General features: G+C 43.9%; 1 long non-coding RNA gene across 2 annotated transcripts in view; it reads right to left on the bottom strand.

Moving 5' to 3' along the window:
- Positions 1 to 11,548, bottom strand: part of LOC309337431 — a 32,777-nt gene extending 21,229 nt beyond the window's left edge. Inside the window, exon 1 of one of the 2 annotated variants that reach the window (XR_014154290.1) lies at positions 11,453 to 11,548. This is a non-coding gene — a long non-coding RNA (uncharacterized lncRNA). The remainder of the gene's footprint in view (positions 1 to 11,452) is intronic. The other variant, XR_014154291.1, reaches the window with a different exon arrangement.
- Positions 11,549 to 25,151: the final 13,603 nt, after the last annotated feature.

Here is a 25,151-nt window from a genome sequence, read left to right on the forward strand (position 1 = left end):
CAAACTAGCATCTGTGCACAAGGACCACAGTCTGTGAAACCTCCAGGTGGCACCTCAGGCCCAAGAGCATGGAAAAGAGCCAGCCTGGTGCTGCTGGAGCTTAAGTGTCCAGGGTGGCACTGGGAGAGGACCGCCACTGGGTCTCCCACCACTCACCCCTGAAGCCAAATACTCCCTGCTCATGCATTGCTTCTTGGCAACTGGTTAAAGGGACAGTGACACCTCCCACAACCAGGCAGGCTGCTGCAAATTTGGTTGGAGCCGGGCAAGAAGAGGCAGAAATAAATGGAAATAAAGTGAGTGTGGATGAGTGAGCAAGCTAAGCTTTTGGCCTTGCCCAGTTGCTAGGTTACCTAGTGCACATGGCGTTCTATCTCTCAACAAGAAAACAAGAGCCAAAGGGGGGGGGCGGTGCTAGCTCAATGCATGGGCCAAGCAATTATTTGGTGACAAAAGAAGGAAAAGGCAGGCAAAGTGAGATTTTGATGTGCCTGAAATTGACACTTTGAACAAACTTGAATTTTAACATCCCAGTTAACAAGATGATTCAAAATTATTTGCGTGCTAAAACATTTTCTTTTGTATTTGAGAAAGATAATCGAAGATTGCTGCGTTATTCATTTTTGCAATTTAAAATAAATTTACCAGTTTCAAGTTCTGTGCTTTTCATGGGGCAGGCACAGAGGTGGGGGGGGGGGCAGGCACGGAGGTGGGGGGGCAGTCATACAAGGAGTTAGTTTTGCCTAAGGTGCCTGGCACCAGCAATGACTACAGTTAGCATGAGCCCAAGCCAGCGTGGTCAATGGTCAGGGATGATGGGAGATGTAGTCCACAAAATAGTTGGCTGCCCTGACCTAGCTCATGTTTTGCATTGTGTGAGGTGGTGCAGAGGTCAGGGTGGTGCAAATGCTCCGGTGGAGCCAATCTGGTGCTCCTGAATATGTTGTTGTTGTTGTTGTTGTTGTTGTTGTTTAGTCGTTTAGCCGTGTCCGACTCTTCGTGACCCCATGGACCAGAGCATGCCAGGCACTTCTGTCTTCCACTGCCTCCCGCAGTTTGATCAGACTCATGCTGGTAGCTTCGAGAACACTATCCAACCATCTCGTCCTCTGTCGTCTCCTTCTCCTTGTGCCGTCCATCTTTCCCAGCATCAGGGTCTTTTCCAGGGAGTCTTCTCTTCTCATGAGGTGGCCAAAGTACTAGAACCTCAGCTTCACAATCTGTCCTTCCAGTGAGCATTCAGGGCTGATTTCCTTAAGAATGGATAGGTTTGATCTTCTTGCAGTCCATGGGACTCTCAAGAGTCTCCTCCAGCACCATAATTCCAAAGCATCAATTCTTCGGCGATCAGCCTTCTTTATGGTCCAGCTCTCACTTCCGCTCCTGAATATACTCCCTTGCTATTTGTTTTGCCCTCTCCGTTAAGGCAGAGAAAGGGATCAAGAGAGCAGAGCTCCTGGGCCCTGCTGCCAGAAGTATACAAAAGGAAAGCATTTGGCAGCACAGAAAGCTGAGGAGGTTGTAATGGACATTTTCTCCACTGCTGAAAGGCTGATCAATCCTTTCAGTGAGTTTCAAGATGATTCAGTGTGTTCAGGTGTTTGCACAAGTGAGGTTACAATTCATTTGCTATAGGCTGGACAGAAAGGTGAAAAGTGCTGATGGAATTCTTCAACAACTATTTGCTTTCCCCTGCCCAGAAAATTTATTCTCCCATCAAAAGGCATAACCTGAAAACATACAGTGATCAAACCCAAAGAAAAGCTGTGCTTTCTGCGAAGATGTCATGTTGCAGTGTGTCAAGAAATTCATTGCAAGAGGAGGGCAACAAAGATGGTCAGTGATATAGAAAGTAAATCCTATTTTTGAAAGCTGAAGGAACCGGCTATGTTTAACATGAAGAAGTATAGGCTGAGAGGTGACATGAGAGCATTCAGGTATTTGAAGGGTTGTCACATAGAAGAGGGCAAAAATTCAGACCTTGCAAGTGTCCCCATTTTCCAGGGACAGTTACAGATTTACAGAAGCTGTCTCAGTTTCTGATTTGATCCCAGAATGTCCTACATTTCCTTAGGATGTCCCTATTTACACCAGAGAAATGTTGTGGGGTATGTAGTTATGTGACCCATGAGCCAAGGAGTTAAGTAACTATACAACCTTTAGAAGACATCTGAAGGCAGCCCTGTATAGGGAATTTTTTTTTGGAATGTTTAATGTTATATCATGTTTTTATATACAGTGGTACCTTGGGTTAAGAACTTAATTCGTTCTAGAGGTCCGTTCTTAACCTGAAGCTGTTCTTAACCTGAGGTACCACTTTAGCTAATGTGGCCTCCCACTGCCGCCATGCGATTTCTGTTCTCATCCTGAGGCAGAGTTCTTAACCCGAGGTACTATTTCTGGGTTAGCGGAGTCTGTAACCTGAAGCATCTGTAATCCAAGGTACCACTGTATGTTGCAAGCTGCCTAGAGTGGCTAGGGCAGCCCAGTCAGATGGGTGGGGTATTATTATTATTATTATTATTATTATTATTATTATTATTATTTCCTATTTTCACTGGAGAAATGTTGGAGGGTATGAAGACTTATTTTCTGCTGGCCCAGAAAGCAGAATCCAATGTACTTTAGTTGTAGCAGGGTTGATCACAGATGCACATGAGGAGAAATAATGTAACAGCAAGAGCAGTTTGACAATGGAAACTTTGGTGACCAGTGGGCTCTCCCTCACTGTAGATCAGAGGCCAGACATATATCTTTTGGGGCTGCTATAGCTCTGGATTCCCTGCACTGAGCAGGAAGTTGGAATAGATAACCTAGAATTCCCCTCCAACTCTATGGTCTTATAACTTCTAGTAGGGCACGGCAAATGAAAATGAAAACTTGTATTGACTCTTTGGGATCTGTTCCATAACTCCTCCATAACTTATTAACTTTCTTTAACCTAGAAGGCTATCTTGCTAATATCCTCGCATTCCACCCCCAGTCCCCCAGAATGTTGCAACACACTATTATCAACAAACAACATAATGTCCTTCCAGCCGCTGGTGATCTTGGAGAAAGTTTTTCTGAACTGGTCCAAACTTTCCTGCAAAGTACAAATGGATGCCTTTGGACTTTGGCACAGATCAGTACAACTTCAAATGAGACAGAAGAGCTGCAGCTGAACAGCTGGTGGTTCCCAATCCATTAAGAGATCTGCAAAGGAACAGCAACTGCAACCTACAATTCAGTTAGAAAAAGCTTCTTCCCAGTGGAGGAAGGAAGGAAGGAATGATTTCAGAAATGTGCCTTGCATATTATATGGAAAGATGTAGGACACTACTTAATAGAGAATGTTTTGTTCAGGGAACTGAGAGTAAGAACTAAGATGTGGCCATGAAGGATGGCTAAGGATATTCTTTATGTGCTGTTAAAGAACTTCTGAAGATCAGTTGTGGACAGAATGAAGGGGCAGCATTGCTTACTTGACCTCCAGCCAAGCCACCACTGCATACTGGGAAGAAGAAAGAGGCAAGGCAAGGCAGTGGCGAGGTCAGCACAGTGCAAATGCACCAGTGGAGCATTTGCACCACAGCAACCTTGCCACCACTTTGCCCCTTCCTCCTCTCCATCTTGGTGTGCAGCAGCTACCTGGCCAGGGGGAGGTCAGGTAAGTGATGCAACCCCACCACACCATATGCTACTGCTCAATATTATATTCTGCACTTCAGATGCTGATGCTGCAGTCCTTTGCATCAGCCAGAAGCCACAATGACCTATTGCTCTCAGTTGGCCATAGTTGCAAAACCGGGTTGCTGTTTTTAAGTCTGGGTGCAAAAAATCACCAGTGCTACTGGACCCCAAACATCCACTAGATCAGGGATGTCCAACCAGTAGATCGCGATCTACCAGTAGGTCCCCGGTTGATCCTGGTAGATCGTGGGATCCTTGTCGTGTACAAAAAGTTATGGGGGGGAAAGCTAAAAAAAACTCTGTGCAATCCTCCCCCAAAACAGCTCAACAACTCTGAGCAATCCACCCACCTCATGCACGCTCCTCCTCCCTCCAGTAACAATGGGTAGATCACTGCCATTTTTTTTTCATACTGGGAGTAGATCACAGTCTCTTGGGAGTTGGACATGCCTGCACTAGATGTGATACAGTGAAGGCTTGGCGTGGCGAGTTCCCACCTCCCCCCAGTGGCAATAAAGACACATGACACAGATATTTAAGGTTAATGGGCTAAATATGGCCACAACGTTATTGGTTTTATGTGTGATGGGCTGCTTACTGTAGTGTTTCAACACGAAGAATTCTCTGATCTTGGAAAAGACATAACATTTCCAGAATCAATATATGGTGATTTTTTTTATGCTACCTACATGGAAAAAAAATAATGGAGGATGTCAGTCATTCCTGATGCAGCCTGCTCTACCTAGCAATGTCTTCATTTCCTGACAAGGCTGTGCATGCCACCGGCCAATAATGCGATATATCAACCATCTCAAAGTGGCGAATTGCCAGGTGCTGCAGTGGAGAGCTCTCAGGTAAAGATCATTTACTCCTTTTCCTCACCACGGCTAGTATTTAGGAGAAAACATGCTTGGTGTCACTTGGGTACTGGATAGTACAGCACTCTGAGGCAACAAGCAAAGAAACAGTTGTACAAGTGACATCGATCTACAGCGAAATTATATGCTGGGGGGAGGTGTTTGTTCGCCCCAGAACATTGGTATCACTTTAACTTACTGCGTTCCATCATACCTCTCCTCCCTTTCGACTGTTGCCCATAGACTGGCCTTCACCAAAGCGAGGTTCAACGTTTTTCCCTCCAACGTCTTGAGACATAGATTCTCAAAGGGCCAAGCCCCCGCCACGTGCGAATGTGATAAGGAGACGCCAGAGTCGCTCCAGCACATCATGTTCACTTGCCCCCTGTTCAATGTGCCACGGGCAAATTTGTTGGGATCAATCATACAGAAACTAGAGGGTACCCCACCAAAATTCCACCTTGCTCAAATCTTGCAGGATAAGGATACTCATACGACCCTGCCTTGTTGTTCAGCTACCCTGTGAGTCAGTTTTGTTTTTTGTGTTTTTATGCTGAAAACCAGCCTGTGATCCTCGGATAAAGGGTGGTATAGAAATGTAATAAATAATAATAATAAATAGTAGTGTCTCTGGTCCCATGCTGCAGAATACTCTTCCAGCAGAGATTCAGAGATTCACTTTTGACTTTCAGGATTTTTTTAGATTCAGGTAGGTAGCCGTGTTGGTCTGACGCAGTCGAAATATATATATAATTGTCCAGTAAGCACCTTAGAAACCAACTAACTTTTTTCTTGGTATAAGCTTGCGTGTGCATGCAAAAACCCTGAAGACCTTTTTCTACTAACAGACCTATGCAGCTGTTTAAAGCATTTTTGATTTGTCAGTTGTTTTAATGATTATTTTGTTTTATATGTAGAAAACACACACACACGGACACACACACAAATAGATAAATAAAATACTGTGGTGATCAATATGGACACATATTCATATTTCTTTATGTTCTATCCCGTCTTTTGATCTGGAAGAATCCATAACAAACTAAAGTGGGTGGTAGTGTACAATAATATGCAGTAGATTGTCCAAATCTCTGAGTTTCCTTTAAAAACAAATAAACAAACCAAGGTGCAAACTTTGAAATTACAGAGAATCATTAAGCTGAATGACCAATCAAACGTTAAGCAGCTGCAGTGGCCTTTGGTGGGTCAGGGTGAAGCCAAGGACATTAATTTTTTTTTTCATTTTATTTGTTTATTTAACTTGCTATGTTCACAAAAAAAAATCAGATGGTTCTCCCTCACCCCCCCCCCCGAGATGTGGTCCCCACCTTTGGGAGCCCAAGGGCACAACTGGAAAACTGAGGAACTCTTGTGGACACAAAAAGCCACCAATTTTACAGAGGAAAGTGTGGCGATGCCCAGAAACTCCACCTCCATCCTTTATTTATTTATTTATTTATTTATTTAAATATTTTATTTAGGATTTTCTTGTTTTACAGAAGTGTAATGCCTCGTATTTTTTCCCCCCATGTAACATTTTTACAAATCCGTTTCATTTGTTGAGGCATTAGGGGGAGAAGAAAAAAAAAGGAAAAAGAAAGGGGGTGGAGGGAGGGAAGATGGATGGGGGTGGGGTCAGGTGGTGGTGTTTCTATTATGCTTAATGTATGTAGAGTTTGGTGTCAGCGTTGTTTGTGTTGTTCACTTGTGTTCCTTTGGTGGTGAGAGAGTTTGGGGTTGGCCTAGGGTGTGATTGTTTGTTTGTGATTGGCTGTGGTGATCTTTGTTTTTGTGCGTGAGTGGGGTGGGTGGGTGTTTTGGATCAGGTTAGCCATATTGATTTGTATGCTGTTGGTGGATTATTGTCATTGTCTTGTTGGGCTGTGTATGTGATAAAGGGGAGCCATATCGGGGTGAAGGTGTCTTCTTCTGTTTGTCCCCGTGTCAGTTTCAGTATATTAGTTAATTTTTCCAGTAGGGCTGTTTCCCATACTATTTGGTACCATTGGTCCATGCTTACTCCTGACAGGTCTCTCCAGTGTCTGGTTATGGTGTTTCTGGCTGCTGAAAGTAGGTGGGTTATGAGTTCTTTGTGGTGTAAATGGGCGTTGTTGTCTTGGAAGATGTTTAGTAGGGCCAATTCTGGGGTGATATCTAATACTTGTTTAGTTATTTTACATATTTCTCGTATGGCTGTTGCCCAGAATAGTTGGATTTTGGGACACTCCCACCACATGTGGAGGTATGTGCCTGTGGAGGTGCACCCTCTCCAGCATTTTGGTGAGGTTCCTGGGCGTATTAACGCTAGTTTCCTTGGTGTTAGGTACCACCTGTAGGTGAGTTTCAGTGTGAGTTCTTTTCTTTTCGTTGATATGGATTTAAAGGGAGGTTTAGACCACATTCTGGTCCATTGCGTGGGGTTAATCTCATAGCCTATGTCATTCTCCCATTGTTTTTGATTGCGTCTAGGGGGTTTGTGGGATTTTGGAGTAGTATTTTGTATATTGCGGATACCGTCCCTTTACTGTTTCCCTTTGTTGTTAGGAGGAGGTTTTCGAAGGTTGTCAGGGGCCTAGTTGCTGCTAATTTTACTGTTGGGTTGTTTAAGAGGGCATGTAGTTGGTGTTGTGTTAACCAGGGCATTTGGGTGTCTTCTAGTTTGTCTTGTATTTCTTGTGTTGACAAAGGTTTGTTATTTTTATAAAAGTCTATTAGGCGATATAAGCCTTTGGTTCGCCAGGTTTTTATCTGGAGGTTTTGTGCTGCATGGTGGAATAATGGGTGGTACGCCAGGGGGATTAGTGGGGATGGGGTTGGGGATAGTTTGCCTATTTGTGTTTTCCATGCTTTGAGCATGGTCTGTGTGTACCTGTTGAGTGTTGTGGGAATTTTCTTTAGTTTGTTTGGGAGGAGTGGGTATGCTGTGGTGCAGGTATTTTCAATTGTGTCCCTCTCTAGGTGTACCCATTGTTTTGTCTCATCTTTGAGTATATATGGGATTATATGTCGTATTTGGTTGGCAATGTAATATGCTTCTATGTTGGGGATTCCCCATCCTCCTTCTGAGGTGGGGAGGTGCAGGCATTTGGGGCTTATTCTTGGTTTTTTATGTGAGAAGATAAAAGAGTGTAGTTTTCTCTGCCAACTGCGGAGTTGGGTTGGGGGGATCCAGATTGGGAGGGTTTGGAATAGGTAGGTTAGTTTTGGGAGTGTGATCATTTTGATCATGGCTATTTTGTCTGAGAGAGTGAAATTCATGTTATTCCATCTCTTTAGGTCTTTGTTAATTTGTCGCCACAGGGGCTTGTAGTTGTGGAGGTGCAATTTATTGAGGTTTCTGGTTATTTGTACCCCTAGGTATCTGAACTTGGTGTGGCAAAGTTTTATTTTGGTGACCTTCATGAGTTCTTTTTGGGTGTGAGGAGGGGTGTTGAAGCACATAGCTTCTGACTTTGTGAAGTTTACCTGTAGGCCCGACACCATTGCAAATGTGTTGAGTTCTCTGATTAGGGAGGTTGCTGTGCTTATGGGGTCTGGTGTTGTCACCATTAGGTCATCTGCAAAGAGCCCTAATTTATAGGTTCTGCCTTTTATTTCCACTCCCTTGATGTCTGTGGCTGCTCGGATGCGGATTGCTAAGGGTTCCAGAGCCAGGATAAATAAGAAGGGAGACAGTGGGCATCCTTGTTTCGTGCCTCTTTGGATAGCTATAGTATTAGAATCCATATTATTAGTTCTGCATCTTGCTGAGGCTTGGGAGTATATTTGTTTGAGGATTTGTAGGAAGTTGGGGCCAAATTTCATGTTAGTTAGTACTGCTAATATGCATTTCCACTCTAAGCAATCAAAGGCTTTGAGGATGTCTAAGGACATAATTGTCAATGGGAGTTTAGTTGCCTTGCTGTGTTCGATCAGGTTCAGTAGTTTCCTGATGGGGTCTGTTATATTGCGGCCAGGGACAAAGCCAGTCTGGTCTGGGGCTATTAACTTGTGTAGGAAGATTTTTAGGCGGTTGGCCAAGATTGATGTGAATATCTTGTAGTCTTGGTTTATTAATGAGATTGGGCGGTATGATTCTACTTTGAGGCTATCTTTTAGTGGTTTTGGGATGGAGACTATTTTGGAGTGGGTCCAGGTTTTGGGGATGGGGCCCCCTTTTATGATGTCGTTGAATAGGCGGGTCATGTAGGGCATCAAGGGTTCTTTGAATTTCCTATAGAATTCTGCTGTGAAGCCATCTGGGCCTGGGGCTTTGTGTGGTTTCAGGTTTTTGAGGACCGCATCTATTTCCTCTGGGGTGATAGGGCTGTCCATGAATTCCTGTTCCTCATCAGTTAGGGTAGGCATGGTCAGTCCTGCTAGAAATTTTTTTATTTCCCTCTCTGGTGGGAAGGTGGGAGGTGTATAGGTTGGAGTAGAATTCTGCAAATTCTGAGATTATTTCTTTGGGGGAGAATGTTATGTTGCCGTCTTTTTTGGTGATGCAGTGTATTCTTGTTTTGAGTGCTTTTTTCCTGCATCTATTTGCTAGTAATCTGGAGTTTTTCCCTCCATATTCATAGAAATGTTGTTTAGAGTATAGAATGTTGATCATTGTTTTGTTGATTTCTAAGGAGTCTAGTTCTCTCCTTTTTTGTTCTATAAGTTTGAGGAGTTTTTTAGATCCTGTTTGTTTGTAGCGTGATGAGAGGACTGTGATGTCTTGTTCTATTTTGCTAATTTCTGAGGTGGTTTGTTTTTTAAGGAATGTTTTCTCTTTTATGCAAGCTCCTCTGGTGACCGCTTTCATTGCGTCCCATAGGAGGGGGGTTGTTATATTGTCTACATCGTTTTCCTTGAAGTAGTTTTGGAGGGTTTTTGTGAGACTCTCTCTAATTTGTTTGTTTGTAGTTAGGATGGGACTGAAGGACCATGATGGGGTGGTTTGTGTTCCTTCTCCTATTTTAACGATGACTTCTACTGGGGCGTGATCTGTGATTTTAATGTTACCTATGTTTGTTGATTCCACTGAGGGGATCAGACCCTGTGTGAGTAGAATGCTGTCCAGTCTGGACACTGTATCATGGCATCCCGATTGGAATGTATGGCTGATGTCTCCCGGGTTTTGCTCACCCCAGATGTCGTAGAGACCCCTGTTTTTTAGCAATTTTAGTAATTTGTAAGAGTTCCTAGTTGTTGGAGGTTTCCTTCGGAGGAAGGTTGCCCATGGGGTTGTAGGGTGGATATCTTTCAGGGATATACCTTTCATATTTAGATTGAGGTCCCCTCCTAGGATTGCTTCCCCTTCAGAGAAGGAGAGGAATTTGTTTAGTGTCTTCTGGAAGAATTCTAATTGTTTCGCATTTGGGGCATATATGGAGCTGATTGTCAGTTTGATTTTGCCGTCTAGTGTCCCTTTAGCGAAAATGAATCTGCCTTTTTTGTCCTTGAGGACTGTTGTGGCAGTGAAGTTCAGGTCTCTACTAAGTATTATGGCTACACCACGTGCTTTCCCTGAGCCTCGTGCGACCCACTGTTGACTGAAGCAGGGGTCGCTCAGGAGTTTGCTGCCTTTGGGTGGGTTGTGTATTTCTTGTAGGAAGGTGATGTGTGGTTTCATGGTGTTTATGTATGAGGTGATGCGCTTTCTTTTGATGGGGTTTCCCAGCCCCCTCACATTTAATGTAATTGCTTTTAGGTTAGCCATCTTGCTTATCAATTATGTGGGGCGATTCCCTGCCAACCCATTCGGGTTGTCTTGTGTCTCTCTCTTCGTGTTGTTTAAAGAACCAGTGGGGTTGCGCTGACCTAGGGTGTGGTGGGTGGGGGGTTAGTGGGATTAGAGTAAGATTTGGGTTAAAGAGTAGGGGGTAAGTTGTGGAGAGTTTCCTATATGTAGTCATATAGGTGTTTGTTTGGGGTATTTTGGGCCATCTGGCATTTAGCCGGTTGGTCCTAGGTCTCAGCTGGTGTGGAGGGCTGTGTTCAAGGGCAGGCCATCCCCCCTGTTGTTTGCGATGGGGGGTGAGCCCAGGACATTAATGTCATTAATATATTTATAAAATCATTAATATATTTGGCCTTTCCATCTCAACAACCCCATCCTGAGTTGTGACTACAAGCCTGAAATTGGGAAAGTGGAAAAAAAATGTGCACGCCTCTCTCTTTTTCTTTCTTTCGGGGAGGTTAGGCTATGGGAGCAGCTACTACTGATTTTCTTCTGGGTTTTAGGAGCATACTTTTGATAACATGAGGATTACAACCAGATGGGAACTGTTGATTTTCCTGGCTTTAGGAGAGGACTTTCACAGATCTTAATGGGAAACAAGCAGAAAGGAAAGGAGTTGCTTATTCATCATAAAACAGCTGACTTAATCCATAGGCATAGCCAGTAGGAACCCAAGGAATGAGCTAACAATATGGTTTGGGGGTTGTTTTTCTATCATCTCTTTGGAGGTTACACAGCAGATCGGGAGAAAGGCTTCTATTTCCACGGAGATGAGAAGAAGTGGCAGCAGGGGGTCCAGCGTACAAAAGGAATGTATTTTAGACAGACGAAATGTGGCCTCATTCCATTTCTGAAAATTGGTCACACGCCAGTAACTTGAGAGAGATGATTCATTTCAGTGACCTGATTGCATTATTGACCAAGATTCCACAATGACCTAGAGAACTAAGTGCATGGGTTTTTCCTCCCTTGTAAAAATGATTTGTGTGTGCCACTTTGTCAGTCTTGCTTTTAAAGCTGTGAAGGCCCGGTAATGTAGGTGCCAACAGCAATCTGACACCTTGGGATGTAGAAGTAAAAGAAAGAGTTTAAAAACTCCCAAAATTCACCTCTCCCCTTGTTTTCTCCTCCAGTGGGCATGAATTATGTTTTTTTTAAAAAAAAAAAATGTGTGTGTGTGTGAAAAAAATAAACATAAATGTTGCAAGTTCCTTACCTTTAAACCAGGAGTGAACCTGTGGCTCTGCAGATGCTGTTGGACTTCCAACTGCCATCATTCCTGACCTTTGGCCATGCTGACTGAGGCTGATGGGAGTTGGAATTCAACAACTGGGGGGCTCCTCATTAAACTAGGTTCAGCCATCTCCAGGGATATCATTGCCAAACTCAGCACAGGGGTTCCTGAGTCAGGGAGACAGTCTTTGTCAATGTTTGAGACCATTTTGAATCACCTTGGTGAGCCCAAATGTGACTTTGGGATGACTCCACCCAATTTCTAGCAAACACACAAATTACGCTATCCATTCAAAACTCACAACATATTTTTTTCTCTCAGCGAAACCCTGGGCAGTGCTAATAATAAATAAATGCAGTTCTCTATCTAGATACCACAAAGAAATTGCCAGATGGACATATAGCCTAACAGCTGATAATCAATCAAAAGCTCTCTCCAAAGAAGATTTCATTTCTAGCTCTTACGGGTATAGTTGTCAATAAGCCTATCCAGGTTTAATTTGCCTTAAACCTTTTAAAGAACGTATCAGCTGCCATCTCTAGATTCCCTGCATTTGTGCTAATGGCACCCTGCAATAATGAATTCCATAGGTTCATTGTATCTTGTTCATTTGGGTAAGACTTGGCACCACCTTGACTGCACTCTCGAACTACATTAGCATCTTCCCCTCTCTTGTTTGTACTTCTGGAGCCAGCTAAATGTGGATTTTATCCAAACCCTGCTCTCTTTCCCTTGCCTCTCCCTCCTCTCCATTTGACAGTTAAACTGAGAAGTTAAGAGACTTTCTCAATACACGATGTATTTCATTGTGTGTTGCCAATAGGCAAGCCCTCTCCCTTTTACCAGATCTTGAACAAGATTTGTATCTCAACATTGCTTCTCTTGATCGTGATCTCTGCCCTTGACCATGGGCACTGTGTGCCAAAGGCTGCAGGGTATGAATTAAGCAAATAAACAAATACAAGATCCAAACTGAAATCTGGCCAATATATCTCAAAGAGTAACTGAATTCATAATTATTTTATTCTACAATCTGGCTGCTTCATCTATTATATTTGGCCTTGATCCAACTATATTTGTCAGCAGCTTGTCATACAAAACACCTAGCACAAGTGGTCCTTTGCAACAGGTGGTGGCCCGATAGCAGCGCTATTCATATGTTCTTATTGGCAACATTGGCATATAGGTAGGCATAGCTGGCATTGTTGCAAGCAAGCACATTCCTGTATTTATCCATCTCAGAGCACATACAGTACAAAGCAAGATGCACGGTGCTTTTTCAGAACCTATTTTGTTTCATCTCACAAATATTTCCTCCCCCTTGTCAGTGATGAGAAGTGGCAGGACTACAACAAAATTGCCAGAGTGAACAGGACTGTATTAAGCCCAAATAAAATGCTGACACATTGATTACCGTATCCTAGCAGCAATTAACTCGGAGCAGCTAGGAGCTATAAAACCCGTAGTGACTGGAAAGGATATACCTTAAAGCAACTAAATTATGCCTATATTTTAAAGAGTGCAGTTCAGAGCTTAAACAGCAGTGAACAATTAAAGAGACCGAGCCCCACATGCAGAATAGGAGGCTATCAGGTTATCTATCACCTCTTGCCACCCTAGCAGAATGGCTGACATAAGACAAGAGAATTCGGTTGCACAATTGATGATTTATTTAAACAAATAAATCATACTAAAAGTTGGCAGCTAATGCATTGGTGGTTGATGCTGAAAATGACTCTCTGCTCCTCTTAGCCAAGCTGCCACATTAGATCCCCAGCCTAGTGGTGTAGCGTGGGTTGCCAGCATACAGGGCTGCACTGAGGGAGGGAGTGGGCAGGAGGAAAATGGACAGTGTCTGCATGTACATTCAACTGCCTAAGGGCATCCGTGTCACCCAGGAGAGATAAGAAAAGAAGAGTCATTCTGTTGTTGTAGAAGTCGCTTCCTGGTTCGCATGGAGAAACCATTTTGCATGCAGGCCAGTGATGGAAACACACAGCTGTCTTGAGGCAGCAGGTTGTTGACATTTTACACCCCTAACCATTTTGTGGTTGGACAGTGTTGATGGTTGGACAGTGTTCTCGAAGCTACCAGCATGAGTTTGACCAAACTGCGGGAGGCAGTGGAAAACAGGATTGCCTGGCGTGCTCTGGTCCATGGGGTCACGAAGAGTCGAACACAACTAAACGACTAAACAACAACAACAACCATTTTGTCCCATAGCTTCTCTTTCCCAGCTCCTGACTTACCTCAGACTGTGGCTTAAGCCTGACAGGATGAGACAGGCAGCTAGTATACTCCTGCCAAAGATGTCTGGGGGAACTGGGCAGGGTATAAATAATAAATTATTATTAATAATAATAATTATCTTTCATACGCAAGCTGTTTTAATTGAGATTTGTATGTGTGCCCCGTTTCTGCGCCTCTGCAAGAATTGCTCTCAACAGCTGAGAGAAAAAAGGATGAAATGCAGCACCATTTCACATGCTTCACACGGTTCCTCTCAATGGCCACTTTAAAAATGGCAGCATGGCCAATACATTACTGAGATGACATTCCCCTTTACCCTGCAACAGTTTACAGATACCCAATTTAGATTTTTTAGATTAGATAAATTTATTGTCATTGTCCGTATATACACAGTATACACAACAACGAAAATCAAACACCCAAGACCGGATTCACATACACATTTGCACGTATCTCCAACACTCTCATCCTATTTAGACAATTTGACTCCCCCCCTCCCAATGCTGTAATAATCCTTGTGGTGGGACAAGGACTGAATGCTGCATAGATGTATTCATCAACAACTTTAACTGTTACAAAAACTGCTGCTGCTTCTTGTTCTTTTATTAATTATTCTACTTATTTCAGCCTATTTTCCCTGAGAGACCAGAGGGATTTCAAAGCATTATTATCTTCTGATAGGAGCATAATTACTCCTTTCATTGCAAATGAAGGACAAAGCTTTGTAATAGAGGTGTGAATTGCACTGAATGTAATCTTAGTTATCTTTAAATTGTAATTGCAGTTCAGAATGGTACAAGTCCTACAGCTCTGGTTGGTTGGCATGAAGGTATCCAGTTCTGGCTCTGGCCTTCAGGCTGCTCTGCCAAGGCAAACGAGACTCGCTTAAATGAGATTGGTGAATGGCTTAAGAGGATTCATCTGTTCATATGGTGACACCAGCATTTCTGGTGGGGAAAAGTGTTCCATTTAAACGTTTGCAGCACAGTTTGTCCAGTCAGCTATTTCTGCTTTCTATGATGATGAATGGATCGACCAATTTATCCTAATGACAGCTGTGGAAACTATGATATTCCACAAGGCTGAATAGTGACATTATACATTACATCTTAGTTTTATCAATTCCATAGATTTACAATGAGGCAAGCATGGTGGCCTTTCCCCCTTTGTCTAATTATTGCTTTCATTTAATTAATTAATAAGATTTCTATACTCCTTAATCGGCCTATTTTTTATTCAGTGCCCAATCTATCCAGAGGGTTGCAAATTTAATCAGACTAAAACACATGCAAGCCATAATATGGTGTGATGGCGAATCTATTGGGTGTGGGGAGGGGAATGAGAGAATGCAAAGCATGTCTTACAAAGCCTTTCGGTATGTTTAGTCCCTTTCAGTTATTTATTTATGTTCCATTTGCTGCCACGGTGAATAACTTTTGTTTTAATTGAAGACATTTTATTGCTGGAGTGGCAATATAAATCTGTGAACTCTCTAGTAGAACTCCAACAAGAATTACTGGGAAAGGCAGAAGCATAACTTTTCTATGTTTGCTTGGCCCTATCAAAGGTCAATCTTCAATATGTTTCCTTATAGGTTTCACAGAGTCCAGTGACAGGTAAAGGTAAAGGACCCCTGGATGGTTAAGTTCGGTCAAAGGCGACTTTGGAGTTGCGGCATTTATCTCTCTTTCAGGCCGAAGGAGTCCTCAGAAAGCTTTCCGGGTCATATGGCCAGCATGACTAAACAGCTTCTGGTGCAACGGAACACCGTGACAGAAAACTGAACGCATGAAACGCCATTTACCTTCCCGCTGCAGTGGTACCTATTTATCTACCTGCACTGGTGTGCTTTCAAGCTGCTAGTGTGTGGCACTGTAGTCTAAAACACTGAGCCTCTTGGGCTTGCCGATCAGAAAGTTGGTGGTTTAAATCCCTGCGATGGGGTGAGCTCCCATTGCTCTGTCCCAGCTCCTGCCAACCTAGCAGTTCAAAAACACATGAGTCCAGTGATATTTGCATCTTGGTTGGATATGCTTACTGCATTTTGCCTATGGAGGATTATTCCAGAAATTATGCAAACATTTTATTAATTTCATTTTCAATAGATGTCAGCTACCCTTTGTGCTATTAATTTTTTTAAAATCCCAGAAGGTATTTACAGTTATCAGAGAAAGCATATTAATAGCACAATCCTAGACATGTCTAGAAAGAAGTAAACCACATAGAGTTTGGTGGCACTTACTCCCAGGTAAGTAGACACAGAATTGCAATCCGAGGCTGCAGTTCGATATTCATTTACATGAGAGTAAGTCTCACTGAACTCCATGGGATTTACCTGTGAGTAGAGACACGGACAACTACATTGTAACAGTGTGATAATATGCATGTTTACTCAGAAGAAAGTCCCACTAGTAAATGTATGATGTGTTGGAAATCTGCTACTGTAACCAGATGCCTCTAATATTGGGATATATATTTATCCAAGGACATATGAAGTTGGAAAAAAGATATTTATAGACCTAAGAGTACATTTGCTAAACGTTTTGGTTCTTGATTCATGGCCAGATAACAGTCTTTTAGGCTTCTGCCAAAGTGGTCCATTTGTGGTTCCTTTCTATTTCCATTTAAGTTCCACAAAGACTGAGGACTTGGCCACACTTCCATTTTCCTATGCCTAAAAATCCTGGGCCTGAGCTGTTTTCCACTTGCCCTGCTCCTTTCCCAGGGTAAACCTACTGTTTAGCACTCAGTTGGAGCAAAAGTCAGTCTGGAGAAAACTTGAATTGACATCTGCTCTCACTGAATGCTAAAGAGTGGCTTTCCCCAGGGGAAAACAGTGGGGGAAAAGGAAATGTGGCTGAGCCCTGACTTACATTCAGGGTTACATGATTTGTTCAAAGTGCAAAGGGTGATACAATTGCAATAAGTACATAATAATAATATAGGAATACCCATATCGGGTTTTTTTACACCAGCAAAAGATTGTGTGATATGTGGTGGTGAATCATCACAGAATGCTTGTTAGTCACTGGACCAATGCCTTTAGATAGGTTCCCGTGTATCAGCTTTTAACTAGGGTTGCCATATTTCAAAAAGTGAAAATTCAGACAGAAAAGCTGTTGAGCTTTTCTTAGTTTTGCCCAAAGTTGTCCAGGAAATTCCAGACGTATGGCAACCCTATTTTAATCGCGTTTCAAATTAGACTTTGCAAACCCAACTTGAAAGCTCTCAAATGCAATTCATTTTCATTTATGTTGCAGGGAAATGAGGCATTAATGGGTTCTTTAAAATGTGTCACTAGCTTAGATAAACATGGCAAATAAGCAAAGGAATTGTTCTGCAATATTTCTGCAAGGCGAACTCTAAGAGTCTGCCAGCAATGATGTTCCAGGTTCCTCTGTGATTAGATTCTAAATATATAGATAGTTATATTTTGTGCAGCGTCTGGAGATAGCTCTGTCCTAGTTCAATTCCTTTTAAGAAGCTTCACTTCTGGTGTCCTCTCTTCATCCAGAAATGCAAGGGCGAGGAGGGTGGGAAAATGATGCAGGCAATTTCCATCCTGCTATCAAAATTAAACTCTCACTGTTGCCTATTTGTGTTTGCAGTGCTACCTGTGGGAGTAATGTTTTATGTAAGAAGCACTCACACATCTTTCTACATACCAAAGGCATATAGAGCAATGGGTTGGGGTTTGGGTTTGGGGGGGTGAAACTTAATCTATCTTCAATTGTGTACTGTCTCAGGCATGGCAAATAAGACCAACCGTTCCCTATGGGAGGGGAATGAATATCTGCAGTCCTCTGACATTGCCAACAAATAAATAAATTCATTTCAATAAGGTTCATGTCATATTCTGGCACAAACACACTGTGCAGAGATGCATCCAGTACTCTGATTTTCCCTGGGCCAGAGTCAAATCTAGCCAAGCTGTCTCCAAAAAGCCACTTGTATTAGCCTCACACAATTGTGGTACAATCTCAATAATCTTCCAAGAGTTCCTAAAAACCGTATTATGGCTATTTTAGCACATTAAAAGATAACATCTTAATCTAGCCTTGCATCCTTTTTGCTGTTTTGTTAAGTGTGCTCACTACATGGGGAATGAGCTACAGCAGAAAGTGAAGAGAAGGCACCCAGGAAATATTGTCTGTTCTATAACTCAGTTGACCTTCTTTCCACAATGAGTGGCACATGTGGAGGATGCCCAGAACGTTCCACAAACCCTTGATTTCATATGGAATCTATATCTTTGGAAACAAACCATTGATATCACAATGGAGTTATGACATTGTAGTATTGAAAATAATCCATTTTGATTATTTTGTACAGTTCAAAATAGAAAATATGTTTCAACTGAACTGGTTTAGAGTGCTAGAGAACATATCCTCATTAGGCATTCCATGGGTGGACCACAAATCTCCATAAGATCCTGAAATGCTGTTGATCACCATGGACTGCAGTGATCTGTTTGGCTATATTAAGGGCTCATTATAACCTCTTGCTTCAGTCCACCCAAGATTTCACTTACAGATTGCCTTTTGAATATGATAGGTGTTCTTCATTTGAACTGGGCAAAACAGAATGAGGAGCAGGACGAAATTGGATATTTGGCTTTTATTGTTTTAAAAAAATCTGATAGCAGTGGGATTTGGAAAAGCCTTTGTATGCCTTAAAATATTGTAAATTATCCTGACCCTTTTAGTGAGAGTAGACTATAACTAGAACTCAAAGAAACAAATGTAATCGTTGTATGAAATTATTGGCGTTCCACGGGTTAATAATTGCAAACTTGATACACATTTCAAAGCTACCCAGATATAAGGTTCTAATCAGGGCTCACTATGAGAGCATTTGGAAAAGGTGTAGGAGTTCAGTCCCAAGTGAAACTTTGCCTGAATATAGGATCCAGGAATAGGTCCTTAATAGCTTCTGAAAAGCTATTAAGTGATTGAGTGAGCTCATCAATACGTGAGAGCCATCATGGATAAACTAACAGCCTTGAAATATACTGTATGATATTTTTGTTTTATTCACTAATGCACAGGCCTACTATTACTGAAATGTTAGAGGGCTGGCATGTGTACATAATTCTTGTTTTTACTTCCTTAGTTAAATTAAAAAGAATAAAATTCTCATAAAGCGTATGGTATAGAACTCCCTGGAGTGCCGCTTTAGGAGTCAATATAGCTTTTATCTAATGCATCATAACTGTTTCTTATGCTCTGATACATGTGCATTTAGGGAATGTTGAAAATGCATGTGGTTTATCCAACAAAGCCAGTGCTACTAAATTTTGCCACATAAATATGTATTCAGACTTTTTACAAAATAAAAATAAAAATTGATACGACAATATTTTCCTAGCATTCCATTACGAATCCAAAGAACCCATTACAGTCTATTGCATAATTCCATATCTGTCCTCCAGAGTCATTATAAGACTCAGCCTGTGCAATAGATTTGCTGTAATGGTAATACAAAATTGACACAGAAGAAATATCAGCAGCTTGAAACAGCATTAGCAATGCTAGCCCAAAATCATTCAGAAAGGAGATTCTGGAAAGCCCAGTATAGAAAAGCTTCCATTTGTCTATGCTGATTCAAATTAATAGTTTCAGGAAGTATATTGCAAAAATGATAGAAACTGTGTGCCATCACTCCAAATGGGCTTTTTCTTTTAGCCTTCTAGGCCATGGGTAGGCAAACTAAGGCCCGGGGGCCGGATCCGGCCCAATTGCCTTCTAAATCCAGCCCACGGACAGTCCTGGAATCAGCGTGTTTTTAGATGAGTAGAATGTGTCCTTTTATTTAAAATGCATCTCTGGGTTATTTGTGGGGCATAGGAATTCGTTCATTTATTTATTTTTTCAAAATATAGTCCGGTCCCCCACAAGGTCTGATGGACACTGGACTGGCCCCTTGCTGAAAAAGTTTGCTGACCCCTGTTCTAGGCTTTTGAAAATGGCTCAGCTTCTTATAAAAAAAGAAGCAATTATAATAATAATAATAATAATAATTTATTATTTGTACCCCGCCCATCTGGCTGGGCCTCCCCAGCCACTCTGGGCGGCTTCCAACAGAGATAAAAAATACACTAAAATGTCACATATTAAAAACTTCCCTGAACAGGGCTGCCTTCAGATGTCTTCTGAATGTCAGGTAGTTGTCCATCGCCTTGACATCCGATGGGAGCGCATTCCACAGGGCGGGCGCCACCACCGAGAAGGCCCTCTGCCTGGTTCCCTGCAACTTGGCCTCTCGCAGTGAGGGAACCGCCAGAAGGCCCTCGGAGCTGGACCTCAGTGTCCGGGCAGAACGATGGGGGAGGAGACGCTCCTTCAGATATACTGGACCGAGGCCATTTGGGCTTTAAAGGTCAGCACCAACACTTTGAATTGTGCTCGGAAACGTACTGGGAGCCAATGTAGGTCTTTCAAGACCGGTGTTATATGGTCTCGGCGGCCGCTCCCAGTCACCAGTCTAGCTGCCGCATTCTGTATTAGTTGTAGTTTCCGGGTCACCTTCAAAGGTAGCCCCACGTAGAGCGCATTGCAGTAGTCCAAGCGGGAGATAACCAGAGCATGTACCACTCTGGCGAGACAGTCCGCAGGCAGATAGGGTCTCAGCCTACGTACCAGATGGAGCTGGTAAACAGCTGCCCTGGATACAGATTTGACCTGTGCCTCCATGGACAGCTGTGAGTCCAAAATGACTCCCAGGCTGCGCACCTGGTCCTTCAGGGGCACAGTTACCCCATTCAGGGCCAGGGAATCCTCCACACCTGCCCGCCTCCTGTCCCCCAAAAACAGTACTTCTGTCTTGTCAGGATTCAACCTCAATCTGTTAGCCGCCATCCATCCTCCAACCGCTTCCAGACACTCACACAGGACCTTTACCGCTTCACTGGTTCTGATTTAAAAGAGAGGTAGAGCTGGGTATCATCTGCATACTGATGAACACCCAGCCCAAACCTCCTGATGATCCCTCCCAGCGGCTGCATGTAGATGTTGAAAAGCATGGGGGAGAGGACAGAACCCTGAGGCACCCCACAAGTGAGCGGCCAGGGGTCTGAACACTCATCCCCCACCACCACTTTCTGAACACGGCCCAGGAGGAAGGAGCGGAACCACTGTATGACAGTGCCCCCAGCTCCCAGCCCCTCAAGACGGTCCAGAAGGATGTCATGGTCGATGGTATCAAACGCCGCTGAGAGATCCAGCAGAACTAGGAAACAGCTCTCACCTTTGTCCCTAGCCCGCCGGAGATCATCAACCAGTGCGACCAAGGCAGTTTCAGTCCCATGATGAGGCCTGAATCCCGACTGGAAGGGATCCAAATGGTCCGCTTCTTCCAGGCGTGCCTGGAGTTGTTCAGCAACCACTCGCTCAATCACCTTGCCCAAGAATGGGAGGTTTGAGACTGGGCGATAATTGGCCATCGTGGCCGCATCTAAAGATGGTTTTTTAAGAAGCGGTTTAATAACTGCCTCTTTCAGCGGGTCTGGGAAGGCTCCCTCACGGAGGGAAGCATTCACCACCCCACGAAGCCCATCGCCCAGTCCTTCCCGGCTAGCTTTTATAAGCCAGGATGGGCAAGGATCCAGGAGACAGGTGGTTGGCTTCACTCGTCCAAGCAGCCTGTCCACATCCTCGGAGGTAACAGATTGAAATTGATCCCACACAACTTGACCAGACAGGACTCTAGCACTCTCCCGCCCCGGCCCTGCTCCCACGGTGGAGTCTACTTCTTCCCGAATCTGAGCGATTTTATCTGCAAAAAAATTTGCAAAATCATTGCAGGAGAACATGTGGCCCGTACTGGGCCCCGATGTTACAGGTGGTTCCGCTAAATTGCGAACCACCTGAAAGAGTCTCCTGCTGCTGTTTTCTGCAGATGCAATAGAGGCGGTGAAGAAAGTCTTCTTCGCCGTCGCTATCGCCACTTGGTAGGCTCGACGTTGAGCTCTAACCCGTGTCCGGTCAGATTCAGAATGAGTTATCCGCCACCGGCGCTCTAGCCGTCTCAACGATTGTTTCATTGCCCTCAGATCCGTGGAAAACCACGGGGCTCTCCGGGCTTCATGCAATCGGAGAGGGCGCTTCGGAGCCAAACAGTCAATAGCCCTGGTTAACTCCACATTCCAGCGGGCCACCAGGGAATCGGCTGAAAGGCCATCAACATGGGATAAAGCATCCCCAACCACTCTCTGGAAACCATTTGGATCCATTAAGTGGCGGGGGCGGACCATCCGAATCGGTCCCACCTCCCTGCAGAGGGGATGGGTCGCGGAGAAGTCCAGTTGCACCAGGAAGTGATCTGACCATGGCACTTCTTTCGTTTCGCTTTTACTTAGTGTCAGATCACCAACATCCGTAGAGGTAAACACCAGGTCCAAGGCATGTCCGCGGCTATGGGTTGGGCCAGACTTATTCAGGGACAGCCCCATGGAGGCCATGCTTTCCACGAAGTCCCGAGCGGCCCCTTGTAAGGTCGTGTCGGCATGGATGTTAAAATCCCCTAGGATGACCAAACTAGGTGTCTCCAGGAGAACATCTGCCACGACCTGAAGCAGCTCGGGCAGGGAATCCTTGGTGCAGCGGGGAGGTCGGTACACCAAAAGGAATCCTGTACTGCCCCTATTGCCCAACTTCCAGAACATGCACTCAGAAAACTGGGTCTTCCCAATAGGACGCCTGGTGCAAACTAATGACTTCCTAAAAATCACTGCAACCCCCCCTCCCCGCCCACATGACCTGGGTTGCTGTGCGTAAGAGAAACCTGGTGGACAAGCAGCGGCAAGGACAGGCCCAACTGCTTCATCCAACCAAGTCTCTGTTACACATGCCAGGTCAAGTCCTCCATCCATGATCAAGTCATGGATGGCAGTGGTCTTATGAATCATTGACCTGGCATTGCACAGCAACACTTTCAGGTCATGTGGGTATCCCTTGCTGATTCTAGTATTCATCCGGTCAGGACCAGACCCAGAGGCAGGGATAGTCCTCAGACAACGACTAAACCTGCCTCCTCTGTAATGACATGGTCTGGTCTTAGCGTAACTCCTCCTCCTACCCGTGATCACTGAGATCGGTTGTCCCAGTGCATTCCCCCCTGTGAAGCATATCCCAGCCATTTTGTGGGCTGGGGCCCATTCCCCGGCAGCCCTGACCCCTCCCCTTAAGAACAAAATAACCCCTTTAAGAAACAAACAAAAAAAAAACCCACAAATAAGACAATATAAACAAAAAACAATAAAAATTACAAAAATTACAAAAACATAAAATCAAACAAATTCCCAGGCTCAATAAACATCCACCGCACCCCCCCCCCACATACAAAAAATTCAAAATAAAAATTTTAAAACATTTTAAAAGCACTCTGCACCCCTCCGGCAGTAACAGCAACTGTTCTAGTGAGGCCCGTCAGGCCCTGCCCCAGGCCAGATGGTGAGTGGCAGGAAGGAGCAGGACCCCATACACTCACACAGGAGAGTCCTCCCGGGCAGCAGAGTCCAGCAGTCCTTTATGAGGCCTCAGGCCCCGCCCCAGGCCAGATGGTGAGTGGCAGGAAGGAGCAGGGCCCTCAGACACTCACATACAGGAGAGTCCTCCCGGGCAGCAGAGTCCAGCAGTCCTTTATGAGGCCTCAGGCCCCGCCCCAGGCCAGATGGTGAGTGGCAGGAAGGAGCAGGGCCCTCAGACACTCACATACAGGAGAGTCCTCCCGGGCAGCAGAGTCCAGCAGTCCTTTATGAGGCCTCAGGCCCCGCCCCAGGCCAGATGGTGAGTGGCAGGAAGGAGCAGGGCCCTCAGACACTCACATACAGGAGAATCCATTATCCAGTAGTATATACTCAGCTCAGGGATGGGGAACCTCCAGCCCTTGTCCTGTTAGGCCTGGCATGAGTTCCAATCTGGCTCACAAGGCCATTTTCCTCAAACCATAGTCATCTTCCCCATACCTGATGTCATCCGTGACATCATGTATGGGCTAGGTAGAGCTATGGTAGAGCCTTAAAGGTAACTCCCAGTTGTTGCTTGGCAAGGGAAGTTTACTGTTGCTGCTTATCAGAGGTGTTTGGAAGCTTGCTGGGATCATCTGCCCTTTGGAATTTCCTCTTGGCATCTCCATAGTTCAGCCGACCCCTGTTGAAAAGAAGGCTTCATGTCAGCTCCGATCAGACTTCAAGCCTGCTGGGATCAGTGGCACTTTGGAATTCAGGGTGCCAGTCATCAAGATCTCTTTGAATGGTGGGCATGAAAAACAGGGCCTTCTTAGTAATGGCCCCAATATAATGAACTTCCTCTTCAGGATGGTAAATATGTTTCTTACTTTACTGGCTTTTAAATGTTTTATAAAGTGACGGTTAAAACAATCACAAACACACACATATAAATTCAAATCCAATACAGATATCACAAGATGACATTTCCTGCAAAATGCAGTGGTCAGTAATTTAGTTATTTGCTTATCCAGGGTGAGCTTCTTCATGAATCATCACCATTTCTAAGATGGCTAGGACCATTTCTTCCCACAAGGATTCAATGTGCATTAACCTTGGAACTCCTTTACTGAAACAAACAAACAAAAAAACTTAACAAGTGTTAATGTGCTGGAAATTCTTATCCGGCTTCAGGTCTAGAGTCGCCTTTTTCAGGGTGAACTTTACCTGGGAGTAAATCTCATTAAATTTAGGCTGGCTTGTTTCCAAATAGGCATGCATATGATAATACTGTAAGCAATGGTTGCATGGAGAACACATAATGTTCATCTATCAGGGCCAGTCTGGCTAGAAACTGTTGGAGCACTTCAGGGTACAAACCTAGCTGGGTAGCCACGATCTAGGCTAAAAAGAGGGGAGAGCTAGGCTTTACCATCAAGGTGATGAAGAAATACACATAACCTTTGGGACTGACCAATTTGGCAGTGCAGTTCTGCCAGTGACCGTAGCAGTTGTGTCCAGTACAAGTCTGCTCTCACAGAAAGTATTTCTGCTATCAGCATAAAGAATGCATGAGCAATTACTTTGCAGAGTCATTGAGTATTATGGAATTATAGTATTGAGAAATAACACATTACTTTACAATGAAAGTTCTGAAAAATGTAATGAGAGGAACTATGAACAGCAGACTATTCAAGTCACTTAACTGTCACCAATCAATATTCAGACTCTTACAAGGGGGCTTGGGTGAAATCAAACGTGGTTGGTGTAATTTTAAATTCATACAAAGTAACATATTATAAATACATATATTCAATTTTATGGAACTATTACTGTTCAAAGCAGGATTAACAGTCCCCCCCCCCTATATTCCTAGACAATCACATAACAACATCCATCTCCTTGTTCCTCTGCATTAACTGTTTTCTTAATTAGATTCAAGTCCCTTGGCCCAGTCACTGTAACATTCTTATTGCTCTGAGAAAA

This window comes from Podarcis erhardii (genome assembly GCF_964252035.2).
Source record: "Podarcis erhardii genome assembly, chromosome: 2".
In the NCBI taxonomy this organism is placed as follows: Eukaryota; Metazoa; Chordata; class Lepidosauria; order Squamata; family Lacertidae; genus Podarcis; species Podarcis erhardii.